Source organism: Zophobas morio, unplaced genomic scaffold (genome assembly GCF_036711695.1).
Source record: "Zophobas morio isolate AGI-343-1 ecotype UQ-CSIRO unplaced genomic scaffold, CSIRO_AGI_Zmor_V1 ptg000896l, whole genome shotgun sequence".
Classification (NCBI taxonomy): Eukaryota; Metazoa; Arthropoda; class Insecta; order Coleoptera; family Tenebrionidae; genus Zophobas; species Zophobas morio.
In genome coordinates this window covers 5,757-24,618 of record NW_026972998.1, presented here as the reverse complement: position 1 = coordinate 24,618, position 18,862 = coordinate 5,757, and the positions used below count along the sequence as shown (strand labels likewise).

Here is an 18,862-nt window from a genome sequence, read left to right as displayed (position 1 = left end):
AAATGACGGTAGTCATGATGTTTATAGCAATTGGCAACAGAGCCTCGTGACTATCGACCATCAGCCTTTTATCGGCAGTTGGTAAGATATCTGAAGCGTTGAGACTTAACCGAGCGAAGGTGGTTGCGGACGCTTTTCTAATTTAACCGAACTTTCAGTTTGAATTTTGCAAGGGATATTAATGACCCACAAATTCTTCGCCTAACCGAATGGAAGACTTAAGCTTTAAATTTTAAAGAAAGTCAGTGGCGCTGTATTTTTCGATGATAAAAGGCTTTTGACCGACTATAGCCTGTTAAGAAAGCTACCTGCTCTACCCCGCGGCTTTCGAGAAGCGCCCAGGTCATACTCAAAGGGTCGGGTCTTTAAAGTGCGAGTATGGGCTGCACTCTCGTCGCCTTGCTATCTCTCGAGGGGAGTTTCGTAAAGCTCTCTTTAATCACTGCTGCTATTCGCGCACTATACGAGCGACATTTCTCTGCCGGTTCACCATCACACGCGGATTGCCATATGATGGTTTATTCATCGTCAAAGCCACCCGTTTTACTATGTCAACACCTACACTTTTATCTCGAGGCCCTTCTCAGCTATTGTCATCAATGAGACCTCTTCATTTAGTAGCAAAGAGCAAGACCCTTTTTTTAACGAAAACACCATGCACTGCCCACACTATTAACTTTTAATGGCATGGATATTCGTAGTGTTCTTAGATAAAATGTTGGGCCATTATACATTCTAAGCTGTCGTGACGTCCACACGTAAATTACGTGGTAGTGAAGGTCAAGGCAGTGGTCCAGATACTTTATACTCTATTTTGCAGCAAAAGTAAGCTTTTGTTTACAATAGGCGACGGCTCTATGTACCGTGCATTCGGTCGATAATGACATAGCATCTCCTGTTTGAGCCTACAATTTATCGGCTACTACGTCCTTTCTCCCAATGCGACAGTGCGCTGGTTACATCTCTTAACGAACTACAAATTGAGCTGCTAAACCAATATCTTTAAAAGTGATGCCGTCGCCCTCTTCGAACGGATAGCTGGACACACTAATGGCCGTTTAGCGGAAGAACTCACTCATAAGTTGTGGGGAGACACAATACCGCTGTCCTCGCTATGCACTCTTAGCATGATGGTCAAAAGCTAAGAAGCTCATTTTAAGATAGTAGTTTTACTTGTCCTCGTGGACTATAGAAAAAACTGTTTTGGAGCTCGTGTATTCGTTGGAAACTCGATCGAGCCCAACGAAACGCCATTTAAAATTATATAAATCTAACAAGACTTGCATAACTCTAATGACATAATTCTGGAGTATTCGTGCGAAATTTCTTTTTTATAACTTTCACTATACTAAATTTTTTATTAAACTTTAAACTTTATTTAGAATCTGTGAACGAAAGCAAAAAACCTAAAAGTTGGAAACGGAAAGAAAACTAAAACTAATTTAAGGTAAACCAAATGGCAGTTTTTAATAAGAATATAGATATAAGTTATATTTTTACCGCAAAGCTTAATGAAAAGGAACATTAATATTAATAATACAATTAAATTTATATTTTTTAAAATATTATTACTCATGTATCAAATAAAAATTCATACCTTATTTTAACCGCTTCTATTTTATTTCCTGCATAATTAAGCATTAATACTCTCGACCAAAATTTTAACAGAATTTTCATTGTTTTCTTTAAAGGCTTGTTAAGCTATAAAATAAACTTTCAAAAACTTTTTATAATCTGTATATTTTAAAGGGAGTTGTTTACTTTATGGTATTGTAATAGCGAAGTTATTAAGTTTTTATTATTCACGTTAATAATAACACATAGTTTTATTAATTAATTAAAAAATAAGTTTTGTTAAAAAGAAAATTTTTTTTAATTCTACATGGCCGTTTTATACGCTACCTATAAATATTCGCTTTGTGCTTCAAAATAACGGTGTTTTTAAAAATCTGATCAATTTATTATAACATATTTTCGCAACGACAGTATTAAAGAATCTGATGTATCTTTTAACGGAAGTAGTTGGAAATAAAGTACTTGGGGATTATAGTTAAAATTTCAAACTGTTTCAGCAGATTACAAAATTGGCGTTGGAAGAGCCTCTCTGAGGAATCGCGCGACAAAAGTTTTCAGCAAAACAGAGATCGTAGAAAAACATTTACTTAAATATATTTTGCTGCTGTAAAAGTATTAAAATCTACTGCATCAATTTGAAAGTGGAGTTAGCGCGGACAGAAAAAAAAGAAACTGGTTGGGAGGCTGTCAAAATTAACAAACAGCCATTCCGGCAAGTCAAAAAAAGTGTTTGAAGACAGTGATTCGTGTTGTCTTCGCTTAGTCGCAAGTAAATTTGGGTAAGTTTATCTTTTTGTGCAATATTATTTTTAAGAATAAACAATGATATTTTTTTTGTTGAAAATTTTTAAGTTATGCCCTTTCTTTGGGTGGCGAGTCTTATATTACTCATTCACATTACTATTAATGGAATTAGTCGTTTTTACACAAGCATCTTCGGTGTTAAGTTTACCACAAAAGCAAACTTTTGGAGGCAAAGTATTTGGAATGGGTCGATGCCGAACCAAAGGTACTGAGTCGTTCATTTATAAATCTGGAATTGCAATTAACTTCAAAGTGTACTTAATTGACTATTAAAGATTAATTCCTATATTCGTGGGAAATACAAAAATTATCACTATGTACCTTGGCCCAATCTAGCCAGCTCACATAATTCTAAAATAGTGACTGATGATCTGCTAGGATAAAAAAAAACTTATTAGGATAATTGCCCTGAATCTCCCGTCGTGGAATTTTAGTCATTGTTGAAAGAAAAAGTTTGTGCTAGAGGGTGGCGAGCTAAAAACAAACCGCAGTCAATAAAACGTAGCAAATACTCCTTGAAAATAATAGACTTTGATGTTGTTCAGAGGCTCTCTGAGTTCCTTCATAAAAGAATCAACAGTATATAAAAAACGTTGTATTTGAAATTTGATAGTTCTATTATCAGTTACTCACTAAACTAGTTATTAGATATATAATAATAAAGTTTTGCTGCTCTAATCTCAGCTATTTTTATAGAAAAATCTAAACTGTAGTCCAGATTTCTGAAAAACCCGTGTAATATTAACAAAAACTAGTTTTGGTTTATTTTAAACTTTAACGAAGTTATAAATAAGTGAAAAACCTGATAAAAATTATATTTTAATAATAACAGAGAAAACTATTTTTTCTAGATAAAAACTTTGACAAATTAATTTAAAAAAATAAGATAAAAGCTGGAGCAAATATTATTTTAATAATAACAAAAAACTATTTTTGTTTAATAAAAACAATAAATATTAATAGAAAGAACAAGTAAAAAAAGACTTTAAAAATTCATTTTAATAATAACCAAAAATAACTATTTTTGTTGGATAAAAACTTTATTAAATATTTTAAAAAGAAAAGTTAAAAGCCTGAAATGAATTATATTTTAACAATAGCAAAAAGTAAATATTTTAAACCGATAATCCTTATTACTGCGATTAGCGTGAATACTAATTAAGACGCATTGAGGCTTTTATAAAGCATTTTTAGACCATTTTGCGAGTGAAAAGTTTTTCTTAGTAAAAGTTCTAAACTTTACTATTATTGTTATAAAAAAAATTGTTTCATGCTTTCTCAGTTTATAAAATCCGTGAACCATTGCGAGTACGTATCCCTAAACTCTTTACTAAAATAAAGTATATTTACTCTACTCAACTTTTATATACTTCTTTTTTATTTAATTTCCTAATGCCATAATAAAAATATCTTTTCACAAATTTTTTTTGCTATAATAGACTTTAACTCTATTATATTTTTACTTTTTTTATAAGTATGCCTGAAATTTCTGACCATCGTTCACCTACTGAAGGAATTATTCGGACGCCTTTACAGCATAAAAAAGGTTTAACTGTGAATCCAGGTATTAATTTTTTTTTAAAATAAATTTTTTATAGATTTTTTTTTTTTAAATTCGCAGAAATTCTTTTTTATTCTTCACCATGTAAAACAGATCAGTTGAATTCGGATGATTCGCTGAAAATTTATAAATCCACTCGTGTTATTATAAATCAACAAGAAAATAATAATAAAAATAATAATATAAGCAATTCGTCTTATCAAACTCCTTTAACTCGAAATTTTAATAATCAAGAAAAAAAACAAAATGTTCATAATGTTCTGAAATGCGAGAAATTTACTTTAAAAAAGAGCGATGAGAATTTTTTTAATGAGAAAATTCACGCGTTCAGGACGCCGGTAATAAAAAATAAAATTGAAAATCTCGATATTGAAAATCAAACTACCGAACAACTTATGCTTGCTCAGAAACTTGCTATAAAACAAGGCGCTTATTTTAAAATTATTTATAGGAATCATTTTATTTACTAAAATTTCTTCGTTTAAAATTAATTTTAAGAAAAAAAAGGTCCCTAAACTTTTACGTGAAAATTATTTATAGAAAAATATTTCTTCAATTTCTTTTTTTATCATATTTTATAAATTTTCTACGTTTGCTATTGAATTATAATTCTTTGAAAAATTTATTTTAATTTAATTTTTTAATTTAGATTTTTATTTTTTATGTTTTATCTTTTTTATATTAATTTTAGAAAATAATGTTTTTATTATAAAAACGGGGCCGCCGGAATCTCCACTTCAAACTAAAAAGTTTGTGAGTACGAGAAAAAAACTTTTTTCAAAGACGAGTTCGCCTCTTTCAAATATAGAAAATAAAATGTTTATAGTTATAATAATTATTATTGTTATTAATATAATTAACATCATTATTATTAAGATTTATAAAAATAAACTTCTAATTTACTTTAATTATTTAATTTCAAAACTTTTATTACAACAAAATTCTGATTTACTATTAATTATTATATTGTTATTAGAATATTTTAAGATAATACCTTTATACTAATTTTTTTTTATTGAGAAGTTCTGTTACTTTTAACGACAAATAATTTTATTTTTAATTCTTCTTGTTATTAAATTATTTAAAATAATTCTTAATTTTTATTTGTTATTATTAATTTAAAGATTCTCTTATTTTTACAAATTAATTATAAATTAAATTATTATTAATTTTTTGATTAATAATATTGTAATTTACTTTTAATTATTTTAATTTCCATAAATATTTTATTACTTATTAGTAATAATATTTTACTTTTGAAAGTATTATCATTTTCAAAATAACTAGTTTTATCGAATAAGTACTTTTACTATATAATGTTAATTTTTTTTAATAAAATAATAATATGTATACCTCTATTGTATTATTTTTATTAATTATATTTTTTTATAATTTCATTTATTATATTAAATAATTATAATAATTTATTTTTAGTATCATTTTTTTTATTACTATTAAATAATATCTAAATTTTTTATAATATTGAGCAATAATTTACTTTTTATTATTATATTTTTTAAATAAAAGAAATGATAATTTTTTTTTCGTATTATATTTTATTATTATTGAATAATAATTTACTTTTTTCATTTTTATTTAATACATAAATAAAAAAATTTTATTATTCATATTATTTTTTTCGTTATTATATATATTTTATAATATAATAATAATTAAATTTATATATATTATATAAAACAAGGAATTATATTATAATTATAACTTTTTGTGTTGAATAATAATATGCTTTATTATTTTTATTTATTATCTAAAATAATAATAATTACATTCTTATTTTTATTATTTCGATTCATTATTATATACATTTTTGAGTTTTATTTATTATTTAAAATAATAATATTTTATTTTCGGTATTATTATTAAATAATAATTTACTTTTTAATTTCTTCTTAATAATTATATAATGTGGTTTAAAATTTCTATTGTAAAATTTTATTTATCGTTATAACTTTTTTAATCGAATAATAATTTACTTCTCTTTATTATTAAATAATTATCACTTTTTTATATATTATTTTTAATTATATATCTTGTTACTATATAATAAATATTAATTTTATGTATTATTATTCATTATAACTACTCGTATTTAATAAAAATTTTCTTTCTATTATATATTTACTATATAAATTATTAATAATTATAATTTTTATTATAACTTTTTGTTTAGTATATTAATTTTCTTTTCTTTATTATTATGTAAATTAATAATTATTATTTACATTATTTTTTATATGTATTATTATTATAACTTTTTTTTTGGAGTACTAATTTACCTTTTATTATTTTTATTTATTATAAAATACTACTAATTATTGTTATCATGGTTGTATATATTTTTTTAAATACTTTTTTAAAAGTACTTTTATTATTTATTAAATTATAACTCTATTTATAAATAATTGTTGTATTTTTCTTGTTTCTATATTATAATGACTTTATTATTTTATTTATTATAATATTATTTTTCTAATACTTTTTATTATATATTGTTATATTTATTATTAGTAATAATTATTATTTTTTATTTTTTATTTTATACAATTTTTTACTTTTATTTTGATTCTTTAAATATTTTTTATTATCAATTTTTAAAATTATTATCGTTTTTATTCAATATTATCATTTATTGAGTATTTATTGTTATTATTTTATTATAAAATTACTTTTTATTATTTTATTGTTACGAAAAACATAAATAAGAATATTATTATAATATTTTTATTTGTTGTTATTATTATTATTTAATACATATATTTATTTATTTATTTCAATATTATATTATTTTCAATTTTTACTGATTACTATTTTTTTTATTTCTATTTTATTATTAATTAATGAACGATTATAAATTTTCTATGTATTTATTATTCTTGGAAAAATATTATTTTTTATTATAAATTTTTATATAGGTTACTTTTATTAATATTTTTTATTTATTATTTTTATTTTTTACTTGTTATTTTATTATTTTTAACTCTTTTTCTTTTTTATACTATTTTATATACTTTTATTATTATTCATATTTATTTTTTTTATCAGTAATTTTAATCTATTTTTATACTACTTTCTAATAATTTTTATTTTATTTATATTTTTTATTATTTTAATTATTATAAACATTTAATTAATTAATTATTAATTTTTTTATGACTTTTCTTATAATATTATTATATACCTTTTTTATTTTTATTATTTATTATTTATAATATTCTACTATATTATTTTTATATTAAACTTATTGTCTATTTTTATACTATACTTCAATATTTTTTATTTTAGTAATTTTTATTTCTATTATTTCCTATTTTTATAATAAAACTTTTTATTTATTTTAATACTTTTTTTAATATTATTTATTTTATTACTACTTTATATCTTTTAGTCTATATAATTCTCTTTTTCAATATTTTCTATTTGATTTATATTACTTAACATTAACTTTAATTGACTAAATATTTATATTTTTATTACTTTTTTTATAATATTTATTAAATAAACTTTATAAATAATTAATATTTTTATTATAATTTTACATAAATATTTTTATTTATTATCTTATTATTAAAATAAATCTTTTACTTTACTTTTTGATTCTATTATATAATTTTTTTAATAATTGTTATTATTTTATTTTATTATAAAAAAATTAAAAAAAAAACTTACAATCAATTATTCTATTGATTATTTTATACTTTTTATATTTTTGTTATTTTTTAGTAAAACTATTAAATTAATATTTTTTTATTATATATTATTTACTATTTACTATATCATTTTATATTTTTTGTGTTGATTTCTTTTAACCATAATTTAGTTATTAAATAGTATTTTATTAATATTTTTATTATGATACTTTTTATTCTATTTTTATTGATTTTATGATTATTATAAATATTAATTTTCTTTATTTACATTATAATTCTATTACTTTTTACATATACATATTATTTTATATAATTTTTATTACAATTTCATATTTTTAATTTTTTTTTTCCGGAAATTTTGTCTTTACTTATTATTTCTATTAATAAATCTTATAGCTCAAGCTTTAATTCTTTATATATTCCACCTGCTTATCCCTTAGACTTGGCCTTAAAAAGGTTGAATATATTTTATTTTCTTATATTATAAGCATTTTTAATATTTTTAGATATTATTATAATAATTAAAAAGTTGAAAATAATACTAATATAAAGTTTATATGAAAATTACAGTAAAATATTGAACTGTTAAAAAAACTTATATTAATTAAGTTTTAGTAATTTTTGTATAGTTTATGAGTTTAATTTTAGAAATTAAAAATTTTAATAGTAGTAATTTTAGTACTAATAAGTTTTATATGTAACACTTGAACATTTTGGTAGTTTATGAGTTTAATTTCAGAAATTAAAAAATTTAATAGTAGTAATTTTAGTATTAATAAGCTTTATAAGTATTAATTAAACATCTGGTTATAAATATTTTTAATAATATTTTAAAAAAGTTTAAAGTATTTTTCAATAATTTTTATAATTTTATTAAAAAAAATTATAATAATAATTATTTTATTGATTATGACTTAAAAGGTTAATACTTATAGACTTTTTTCTTTTCTGTCCCTCTATTTTATTGGTTGTATATGAATTGTTTCTAAAATTTACTTGGTCAAAATAATTAAAATTGGTAGCCTTTTGTATCTCTTATTGTGCTGTTAATTATTATAATTCGTTTTTTAAATTGTAACAAATTCTTAAATTATTTGGACCACTTTAGCAATTTTTTATAGATTGTTTTTATCTGTTAATTTATCGTAATTTTTTTGTTTTTTTAATTATTTTAATCGTGTCTTAAATGGCAACAAAATCTTAAGATTATTTGGATAGATTAAGTAAATTTTTATATTAAAAAAATTTATTTGTAGCCTTTTGTATCTTTGTATCTTAGTACCTTTTTGTCCTAAAGTGTAACTTTTAAATATTTCATGGCTTTGTTTTTTTATGTTGCTTTGTTGTGTTGCCTTTTTTGTTCCTTTTTTGGTAATATCAATGATTTTATTTGTGTTCAAAATGTTACAAAATTGAAACTTTTTGATCTTATAGAATTATTTCGTTCAATTCAATCATTTTTTGTATTTATTATTAATTATCTATTCCTTCCAGAAAATACAACAATTTCTATTTTATTTTTGCGTTCAATTTAGTTAACTTCCTTATTAGTACTTTTCTTTGGCTTCTATAAATAATTTAAATTTTTTACATAAAAGCAATAATTTTAGTAATTTTGTCCTTTTACTATTTTCTTTACTGTTTTTTATTTTTGTTGTCTTATTTTATTCGTGTTATAAAATGAAACAATTTTTATTATATTTCAATCTTTTTAGAGTGTTCTGGACCAATTTAGTTATTTTTTGTTTTTATTTATTATCTATTACTAACATAAGGTATACACTTTTGTATTTATCTTGACCTTTTTAGGTTTATTTGATCCAATGTTTATTTCTCTTCAAACCTTAGTTGTTAATAGTCTTTTTTGTATCTTTATGTTTCTTAATAATTTTATTTAAAGACGAATAAAATTATTAACATTGTGTGATCTCTTTACAATTATTTGTTTTGATTTATTCATTTTTAGTCGATAATTATTTATTTGTGTTCTTCTTTCTTATAAATTATTCGTGCCATTTTTCATATTTTAGACCTTTTATTAAATTTCTGATCCATTTTATCATTATTATTATTGCACATCAAAATTTTAATTTTACTTATTCTTATCAGCATGAATTTTTTTAATAATTTTTATAGTAAAATATAACGATTTTATTGTTTATTATATTTTTGAATAAATTTCAACATATATATATTATTATACTTATAATCCTATTCATAATAAATAATTATTTTTTTAAAAATATATTTATTTTTTTTTAGTTCTAATTCTATATAATTTTTTAAAGCTATTATCGTAAATTCTATTTTATAACATTTCTTTATTATTTTTGTTGTTATTTTTATAATTTTATTTTGTTTGTATTGATTGATAATAAAGGAAAAATTCCCCGACTAACAATAATCAAAACGTTGGAAAGTTTGCGAAGAAAATGCTTATGCAAAACTCCCCTTCGCTTATGCTTACTTCTGGTTATTATTATGATTTCCATTTAAATATTATATTTGCTAAAAATTTTTAAAATTTGCTACTATTATATTTATTATTATAAATATTATTTAGAAATTTTTTTATTAATATAATAAACTTTTATGTTATCATTTTTATATATAAATATTCAATCTCTTTTATTATTTTATATATATAAAAGAAAACTTTTAATAAGTATATAATTATTTAGACTTTACTTATAATATTATATAAGTAAAAAATATTTATTAGAGTATATTAAACTTTATTATTTGTTTTTTATTAAAACCATTTTTAATCAACATTCACTCTTTTTATTATATTATTATTTAAAAGAAAAACTTTATTAAGATTATATTATTTTTTTACTTATAAAAACTGTTATTAGTTTATTATCATATACTATGAAGAAAACTTTTGAATGGTATAATAAACTTTTATTAATATTACTTATCAATAAAAACTTTTATTTATATATCACTATTTAGTCTTTTATTATTATTTAATATATAAAAGAAAGACTTTGATTAATAAACTTTTATTTGAATTATTTTTTATAAGAAAACTCCCTTTTATCTATGTTAATAATCAATCTTTTATTAATATTATTTTCCAAAGGAAAATTTTTTTCAAGAGAATATTAAGCTTTTATTATTATTTTTATGATAAAAACTTTTACTTTTATATTAATATTTAACTTTTATTATTATATTTATTATTACTTAAAATAAAAATTTTTTATAAGAATATTTTATTTTTACTATTATAAAGTATTATTAGTTTTATATTCTTCACTTTTATTATTATAATTATTATTACCACAAACTTTTATTGATATAATTATCTTAGATAATAATAATTGTTATTATTATTATATAATATAATAACATTATTATTGTCTAATAAGGTTTTTTTTTATATTATCATAAATCATTAAAAACAATATAAATTTTTGTTTATTATTATTATGAATTAAAGTTTTTATTGTATTATGATTTATAAACTACAAGACTTCTATTATAAAAAAAAACTCTCGGACTCTTTATAACTTTTTTAAAGTTTATATTAAAAAATTCTCTCTAATTATTAGTGTAAAATTATTTATAAAAATAAATTTATAATTAAAAATCATTATTAAAAAACAAAGTAGTTTTTTATTTACTTTGATATTTATTTTTAATATGAGTAAAAAAGTATTTCCGGTATAAAAATATTATTATTTGTTTTTTTATTATATATAAATATTTAAATATAAAAATAAATTTTACATTGATTATAATAAATATTATTTACACTGGAAAAATAAAATTTAAAAAGTATGTTTGACGTTTCAAAGCTATTATTATTATTATTGTAATATTAAATGAATATAACTATAATAAACAACGATGAGCGTCTAAAATACATAATATATTAAACCGCTTGGGATTTGTTACTTTTATGACTTTCGGTTGATATAGTGGCTCTTTGTGGTTGCAGTTATTTTTATATATGTGCCTTTTTTTATTGGAAGTTAGTTTCCATATAAAAAATAGTAATATGTTTCAACCAATCACTTCCTTAAAAGAAAAGACAACGAATCGTAGCTTTTATTATTTAGTACAGAATTCATTATTTTTTTGTACAAGAAACCTTTAGCCAATCAGAAATCAGAGAGAATTTCACTGAAAATTATATCTATAATTTGATATGCTTTCCTTTACATTGGTGTAACCGCTACAACTTTTTATTGGCTGCCATTCTTTTGTTCCACCAATCAGTTGTGAACTTTTTTGCGTCCCTCTAATACAGTTGCTAGCCATTTCTTGAGTTCACACCTTATTACACCAAACTAACTTTTTCATATGAAAAAAGTTTTTTAGCTCTTCCCTTAACTGAATATTCGCAAGTGTTTGAAGGTCACAATAATAATTATAGTAATAATTATAAAATACTAAAAGTTTTTAGTTGAATAGGATCGAGCTTATTTTCCTTAGTTTATATTATAAATGTTAATAAAGTAAAATATAATAATGAAACTAGCTGGTCTTACACCAAAAAATATTTTAAGAAAACTGAGTTAAAAACTTTTATATAATAATGATAACTGATAACTTAAATAAATAGCAAAAAAATTGTAGAATAAAAAAAAAATTAGAAAATTTGTTTAATATTTTTTCAGAGGTGCCGTTTTGCTTGTCATAAAAAAATTTATATTGATAACAATGAAGAAATTTCTTTTGGTTGGTTATAAAAGAAGCATTATGCTAATAATAATAAAGAAATGCTTTTTAGTTAGTAATAAAAGAAGCAATAAATTTAATTAAAAAATATAGAAATAGTGGAATAAAATTTTTTATGGAAGTTATGGAGAAGATCAAAAGGGGTAAAAAGATGTAAAGCTTCTTTTTACTTTTTTTCTTGTGAAATTCTTAAAAATAATTTAGTAATAGATGAAAGCATAGAGAAAAGTTAAAGTGGATACTTATAAAATATACACAACTATAAATTACTTGCATTTTTAATTATTTAAAGTCATGGAGATCCCAAAAATAAAAATAGATTAGTAAGAATATATACATAATAAAGTATTAGTTGAGTATTTATAATATTAAATATAACTGCTGTAAAGAAATTGTAGATAATGATATTCATTAATAGAACAATTATTCCTTAAAGGGTAAACTTTGCAGGTATAATATTTAGTTTAAGGCAAGTTTGAAAATTTGTAAAATTTTTATTTTATACAATTCTATACTTTTTATTGTCCAAAAAAAATATTTCTCTATTTATTTGCTAACTGGGATTGAATTAACTATATATTTAGCTTAGAGCAAGTTAGAAAAGTTAAAATAAATATAATATACTTTTTATTGATTAAAAACATATACATCTTTCGAAGCGGTTTGAACTACTCAACCATTTAGCCTTAAGCAAGTAAATAGTTAAAAATATAATACTTATGTAAATTTATACCTTTTATTGTTTAAAAAATATATTTTTCACTATTTACTGTGAACTTGGACTAACCAGGAACACTATTTTTTAGCCACGTGAAGTAAAAGGCGCGTAAAAAAAGTTAGTAATTTTTTTTTTAACTTCGAAAAAATATTAGAAAAAACTCTAATCACGTTGAGCCGCACGAACCACAACCATAAATGAAGTACAGCATAAGCTTTATTTAAAAAATATATATATTCAGTTTCGTTTCTATTCCGCTCTAAGACATAAAAGTTTTAAAGAATGGAGCCTCAAGGCAGATTCACTATATTAATTTAGTCTTTCAAAAGTAGTTTTTTGTTAACTTTAAATAATTATGAAAGAATGCTGAATTGATAGCTGGTTTGCTTAAGGATAATTAGTTTATTCTATATAAAATATTGACGTTTATATAAAAAAACATTTATTAAAGCAATAAAAGAACGCTAAAGAGTGTAGCGAGTTTACTTTTGTAAAAGCAATGTTTTAAATAGTAAAGTTCTTGTTGACTTTTATGATTTCTAAGAAAAAATTTTTTATATAAAAGTATTAAAGAATGCTGAAGCGCTTTTCGAGTTTTCGTACTTAAATATTCAAATTTGTATAAAAGAGTTTTTGTTTATTTTTTCAAAAAAATGGTTTATAAAAGTATTGAGGAATGATGAGCCAGGCGTGTAGCGAATTCTTTATATATGAATATTTAAAGTTTTACTAAAAAGAAGTTTTAGTTAAATTTCTAGGTTTTTTTAAAAAAAATTGTACTAAAGTATAAAAAGATGAAGAGCCGCATAGCTAATACTCGAGAATAAAAATTTTGCTTAAATTTTAATTTTTAAGATTTTCCATGACACGTGGCTCTCTTTACCTATTATTGACCAATAAGGTGACAGCTCTGAAAATTAGAACGGTTCGATTTTAATAAAGCGGTGGATACTTTAAAAGTAGCATGCAAGAGTATAAAACTTACAGAGCCTTGAAAGAAAATATTTTATTTATTTTCATAATTTGAAATGCGATGTTTTGTGAATATTTAAAATAATATACTAGTTAAAGAAATAACAATTTTTTAACCAATGAAAAATGCTCTAATTTCAATTTTATTGAACAGAATTATCGTTGTAACCAATATTATTAGCATTCAATGTTTTACAAGGACAGTTTTTTTGGTGGCAAAAATGCTTAAACAAAATTTAATTCCTTAAATAGTTATTATTATACCATAATTATCCATTTTCTGAAAAAAGTTTTTTTAAAATTATGATTATAGAAAAGCGAATAAAGGAGTATCGCGAACAGTCTTATATAACAAAATCTCTTCGCCGACGTCCTACTAAAGATTCTGATCAGACAGCGTGAGATTTATTATTTTTATTATTACCAATAAAAATTTAATAATAATAAAAATTGTTACTAGAGATAGTGATGTAGATGAAGCAGCTACTGAAACTTTGATATGTAGAACACCAGGAACCCCTTTTTGTTTTAGATCTTATACTAATAATAATAATAATAATAATATAATTGTCCAGCAAGAAAAAGAGTTATGCTGCTCTTTTTCGGTATTAATGCACAAAGAAAATTAATAATTAATATTACTTTAATATTAAAAGCCAAAAGTTTTAAGGTAACATTAGTTCTTCTCTTTAACGGGGTTAATAAAACTGTTAATAATCACCTTTTTACTGGTTTTTTATTAAAAAGTTTAAAATTAACCTTCAGTTTCTCTTTAACTTTAATATATTAAAAAGTAACGAGTTTTCCTTTTACTCGTCCTTTAGCTCGTTTTGCTTTTTGATATTTTAAAACTCAAAACTGGATAAACTCTGCATTAAATACCCCTTTAGTTTTAAAAATTCTAGTAGCCTTTTTTAGTAGCGTCCTTACAATTTATCTTACCAATGACATTTAGTAAAAGAAAGCCAATGAGAGAGATAATATGTTCCTTTTTCAACAAACAGCATTACTGCTGGTGATGAAGAAACATAACTTATTTTTTATTTTTTTGTTATAACGCAACCACACGAGCCTAATATACCAGTGAGTAGTATAATATACTAAACGTTTGATTGTAAGATGCCTTGATCTCAACTAATTTTATATTCTATTGCCGACTCAAACTTAAGTGTTTTTACATAAGCCTCGCCTTTAAATAATTTAAAGATGTGTTAAATTACGCATTTTATAAAGAGCTAAGTTCACGGGTGTAGGTGTACTACACTTTAACTAAGCCGTTTCTTCTAGTTTTTTTTTTGCTATAAAAGACACTATAGCTTATTCTCGAGAAATCTCTTACTGCAGAATGTTCATCTTGATATTTATAAAAGTTTTAGTAGCGGTGATCACATCTAAAGCGTCTTTGTCCGTCAGGCAGGGTTGAGAACTTGCAGTGCTAAGAAAAAACAATTATCAAGATAGAAGCATAACATTTTTAATTTATAACAGACCAGCTTTTGTTGAGAATCAACCAAAAAAAAGGGATCGGCTCCTCTCTTCCATGCGTTGAACACGTACACAGGCGTTGTAAATAAGTTAAGCGACTAATATTAGCTATATTACAACCATGAATATAAACAAAAAGCTTCATTAAATAATAATTCAACGGTTTCGCGTTTATTAAGAACATTTATTGTATCGAAAAGCATTTCTTAACTACAGTAAGAAGATTTCTAGGAGCTCCACTAAGGGCCCAGAAATATATGAAACGTTCATTTATATAAATAGTTTAATTTTCTGCATTCATTATTAACAGTTTAGAGTGGCTGTTATAATAAACGGCAATTTATTAAAGTAAACACACCCTGCAGTTAGATACTATTATTCCTTTACAAGAGTATACAGCCTCCACACTTTCCCTTATCCTAACGATAAAATAAGAGCATAAATATTATGGCAGTAAAAAAAGAAGAGATGCTTGTTGAGGACAGTGCTTTCGTAATCCAGTAACTTTAGAGCCAGAGCCCATCTGCACTAAAGTTATAAAATTCCTCCTTTCAAGTTTATATATTCAAGTTTTTCTTGTTTGTAGATTAACGTTTCTGTCTGGCTTATATGTTTGTCGACGGGTAAGTTGTTCTAAAGCTGTTATAGTTGTTACAGCAAATTTCTTAAATACTATTTATTAATAATATGCTTAAACGTTTGTCAACAAAAGAAGTTATATACTAGACAACCAAAACAAAGTTGCTAGAGCGAAATTTTTGGATATTATTATAATAAATAGTATTAACGTGAAAAAAGTTTACTCGGAGCAATAGACTCCGAGTCCTGACATTATGCAAATAAGAGGAACTACTCCAGCCTGCGCTGCACCGAATATACAGCTCTAATTTAATATATAAAGAAAGTCATGCTTTTGGAGAAATGAAAATTAAATAAACCATAATTATAATTATATATATATTTTATTTTCTGTTAAATTTTTTTTTGTATAGGTTACCAATTAAACAGTAAAAATCAAAATAAATATTTTATGCTAATTTGATTATATTTTTATATACTGTCTTCTATATATTCCAGAAAAGAAAGAAAAATAAATAATAATATAAGACTATTTCAAATATATATGCTAATAATGATGGAACGCAATTAATTATTTTTTATGTTTTCAGTTGGGTTACGCAAATGATTACTCGCCCTAATACTAGATCGAAATTGGAGGTCGAGAAAATAAAGCTGTAAATAATTGATGTTGTAATATGCGGGGGACTTTTTAATAATCACACAAGAGGATTGTTTTGTAACCTTCCTTCTAACTTCTACGGAAACTTGTTCAAATAAACTGGTTAAAAGCAGAAGTTGAGAAATGCTCTCTAAACTTTATAAAGAAGTTTAGTCCCATTTATTATTTTCGTTCTAACGGTTAACACTAGTTAGTGACTTATCAAGTATAATAAAATTATTCAACAGCAAAAAACAAATCATCTACCAGGAATTTCTGCTATCTTTAGGAGAAAACAGGAGGGCAAACTAACGAGAAGCCGAGGGGCAAGCAATAAACGAAATTTCTCTTTAGTTGGGCGATTTTTCTTCCTGCAGTTCATATCGATGGAAGGGGCCTGCAAACTACGACTTTTTACTTATAATTTGCGATAGATATTAAACTTGTTTACAGAGCTCTCTATTTTAAATATAGTTATAAAAGTAAATATGTATATTATATCTTTTTTTTCCCCTTATTTTAAAAATGTATATACCTTAATATAATAATAATTAACAGGCCCTCCTCTGAGGAAGAGCTGCCAGAAATCAGTGGTAACTAACTGGTTATAAATGAAGAACTTAGAAAAGAGTTAGATTTTAAAAAGGCAAATGTTTTTAAAGTTGCAAAAATTACTTGGAGAAAAATCTCAAAGGGGAAAAGAGCCTTTTTATAATATAACCAAAAATAATGGTGTATCTTCTGCCTTAAAAATTCTAGATCAATAAAAGCTTTCGAGGTGATACTAGAAGATAGAGAGACTTTAAAGTTTCAAAAGAGGGTCTCTTCACGGGAAAAAAGAGAAAATTAATAACAGTAGTAGTAGTAGTAGTAGTAGTATTTATAACTAATAATTCCCGTAGTAGCGTCAAAAATTACAATATAAGTGTTAGCAACAACAAAAGTAGGAAAAATAACAATATATACAGTGGTTAAATAAAAATATTAATAGTAATAATAATAGTAATAAGTATAAACCTTGTAATAAAGATAATACTTAATAGCCCCCATAAGAGTAACGACAATTTGATAGTCAAAAATTCGGAGATCCTTAAGAGCTTTTCATGACACCGTTAACTAGAGATGGGCAGCGCCCCTAACTTTGCCCAGTATCTACTTCGGCAGCCTCCCTACGAACTTGTAAAGAGGTGATCCTTAACATTACCCTTTGTTAAAAATAAAGTGGCCCCTTCTTGTACAACTTTTGCATTCCAACGATATCACGATCCCGAGGTTGAGAAATACGCGTTTTGGAAATAAAATGTTTCCAACAACGATCATGGGCAATCAAGAATTACAACCCTTCACTTATTAATTACTTGAAAAAATCCATCCCCTATGATATGTGGGACTTTTTGTGAACTCGATTCACCATGGAGCCGGACCTGCATGCGCAAGGCATTACACCCTTCCAAGTGATACAGATGCACAAGGAGGATTCTGTTAATGGTCAATGGAAGAAGAGTTCACTACAATAATTCTAGTGCATATACGTAGAACCGAAAGACAAAAGCTAAAAGAATTGAAGAGTATTTCTTATTTTTAAATCAAAGTAGAAGAACTACGAAAAGGCAAACGCGTTAGCCATTTGCCACTGCAAGCTTTTGCGCTGCGTCACCCTTGAGCAAAATGCGGGAGGTCATTGACCGCTCGGAGTATATCAAAACACGAGGCTCGACGGTTAAATGTGCGAACTGCGTAGAGACACATACCGACAACTACCGGGGCTGCGAATGTTACCTGCGAGGGCCATAAATGCCAACCAACCTGCGCGGCCACGACATCCGATTTCCACTACGCACCCCTCAGCAAATCGCCCACGTTAGTTTTTCTTCTGTTTCTGCAATTTGGAGCATGTAATAATCCCGCAAGCAGCGTTTATGCGAACCTTTATGGTTTAAAAGTCCTTTGCTGGTTTTATGGTAAATATCTATTGTTCAATCTCTCCATCAGTTCGGGATTGCAAAAGTTTCTAACCTTTTTTTTAAAGTCTATCCATCTATCCATCACTAAGTCCACCTGGCAGAGCCAAGTGCGTCCCTTTCATTTTTAAAAAAATATAACAAATTTATTAATTTTTTTTTTTAAGGCTGGGTAACGGAAAAATTAAAAATTAAAATACCTGAATA

At 23.8% G+C, this 18,862-nt stretch overlaps 1 long non-coding RNA gene across 1 annotated transcript; it reads left to right on the top strand.

Moving 5' to 3' along the window:
• The first annotated feature begins 10,004 nt into the window (after window positions 1-10,004).
• On the top strand, window positions 10,005-14,557 carry LOC135122129 (uncharacterized). The gene is made up of 3 exons (XR_010279252.1): window positions 10,005-10,080; window positions 14,304-14,388; window positions 14,451-14,557. It is a non-coding gene; the product is annotated as an uncharacterized LOC135122129 (long non-coding RNA).
• Window positions 14,558-18,862: the final 4,305 nt, after the last annotated feature.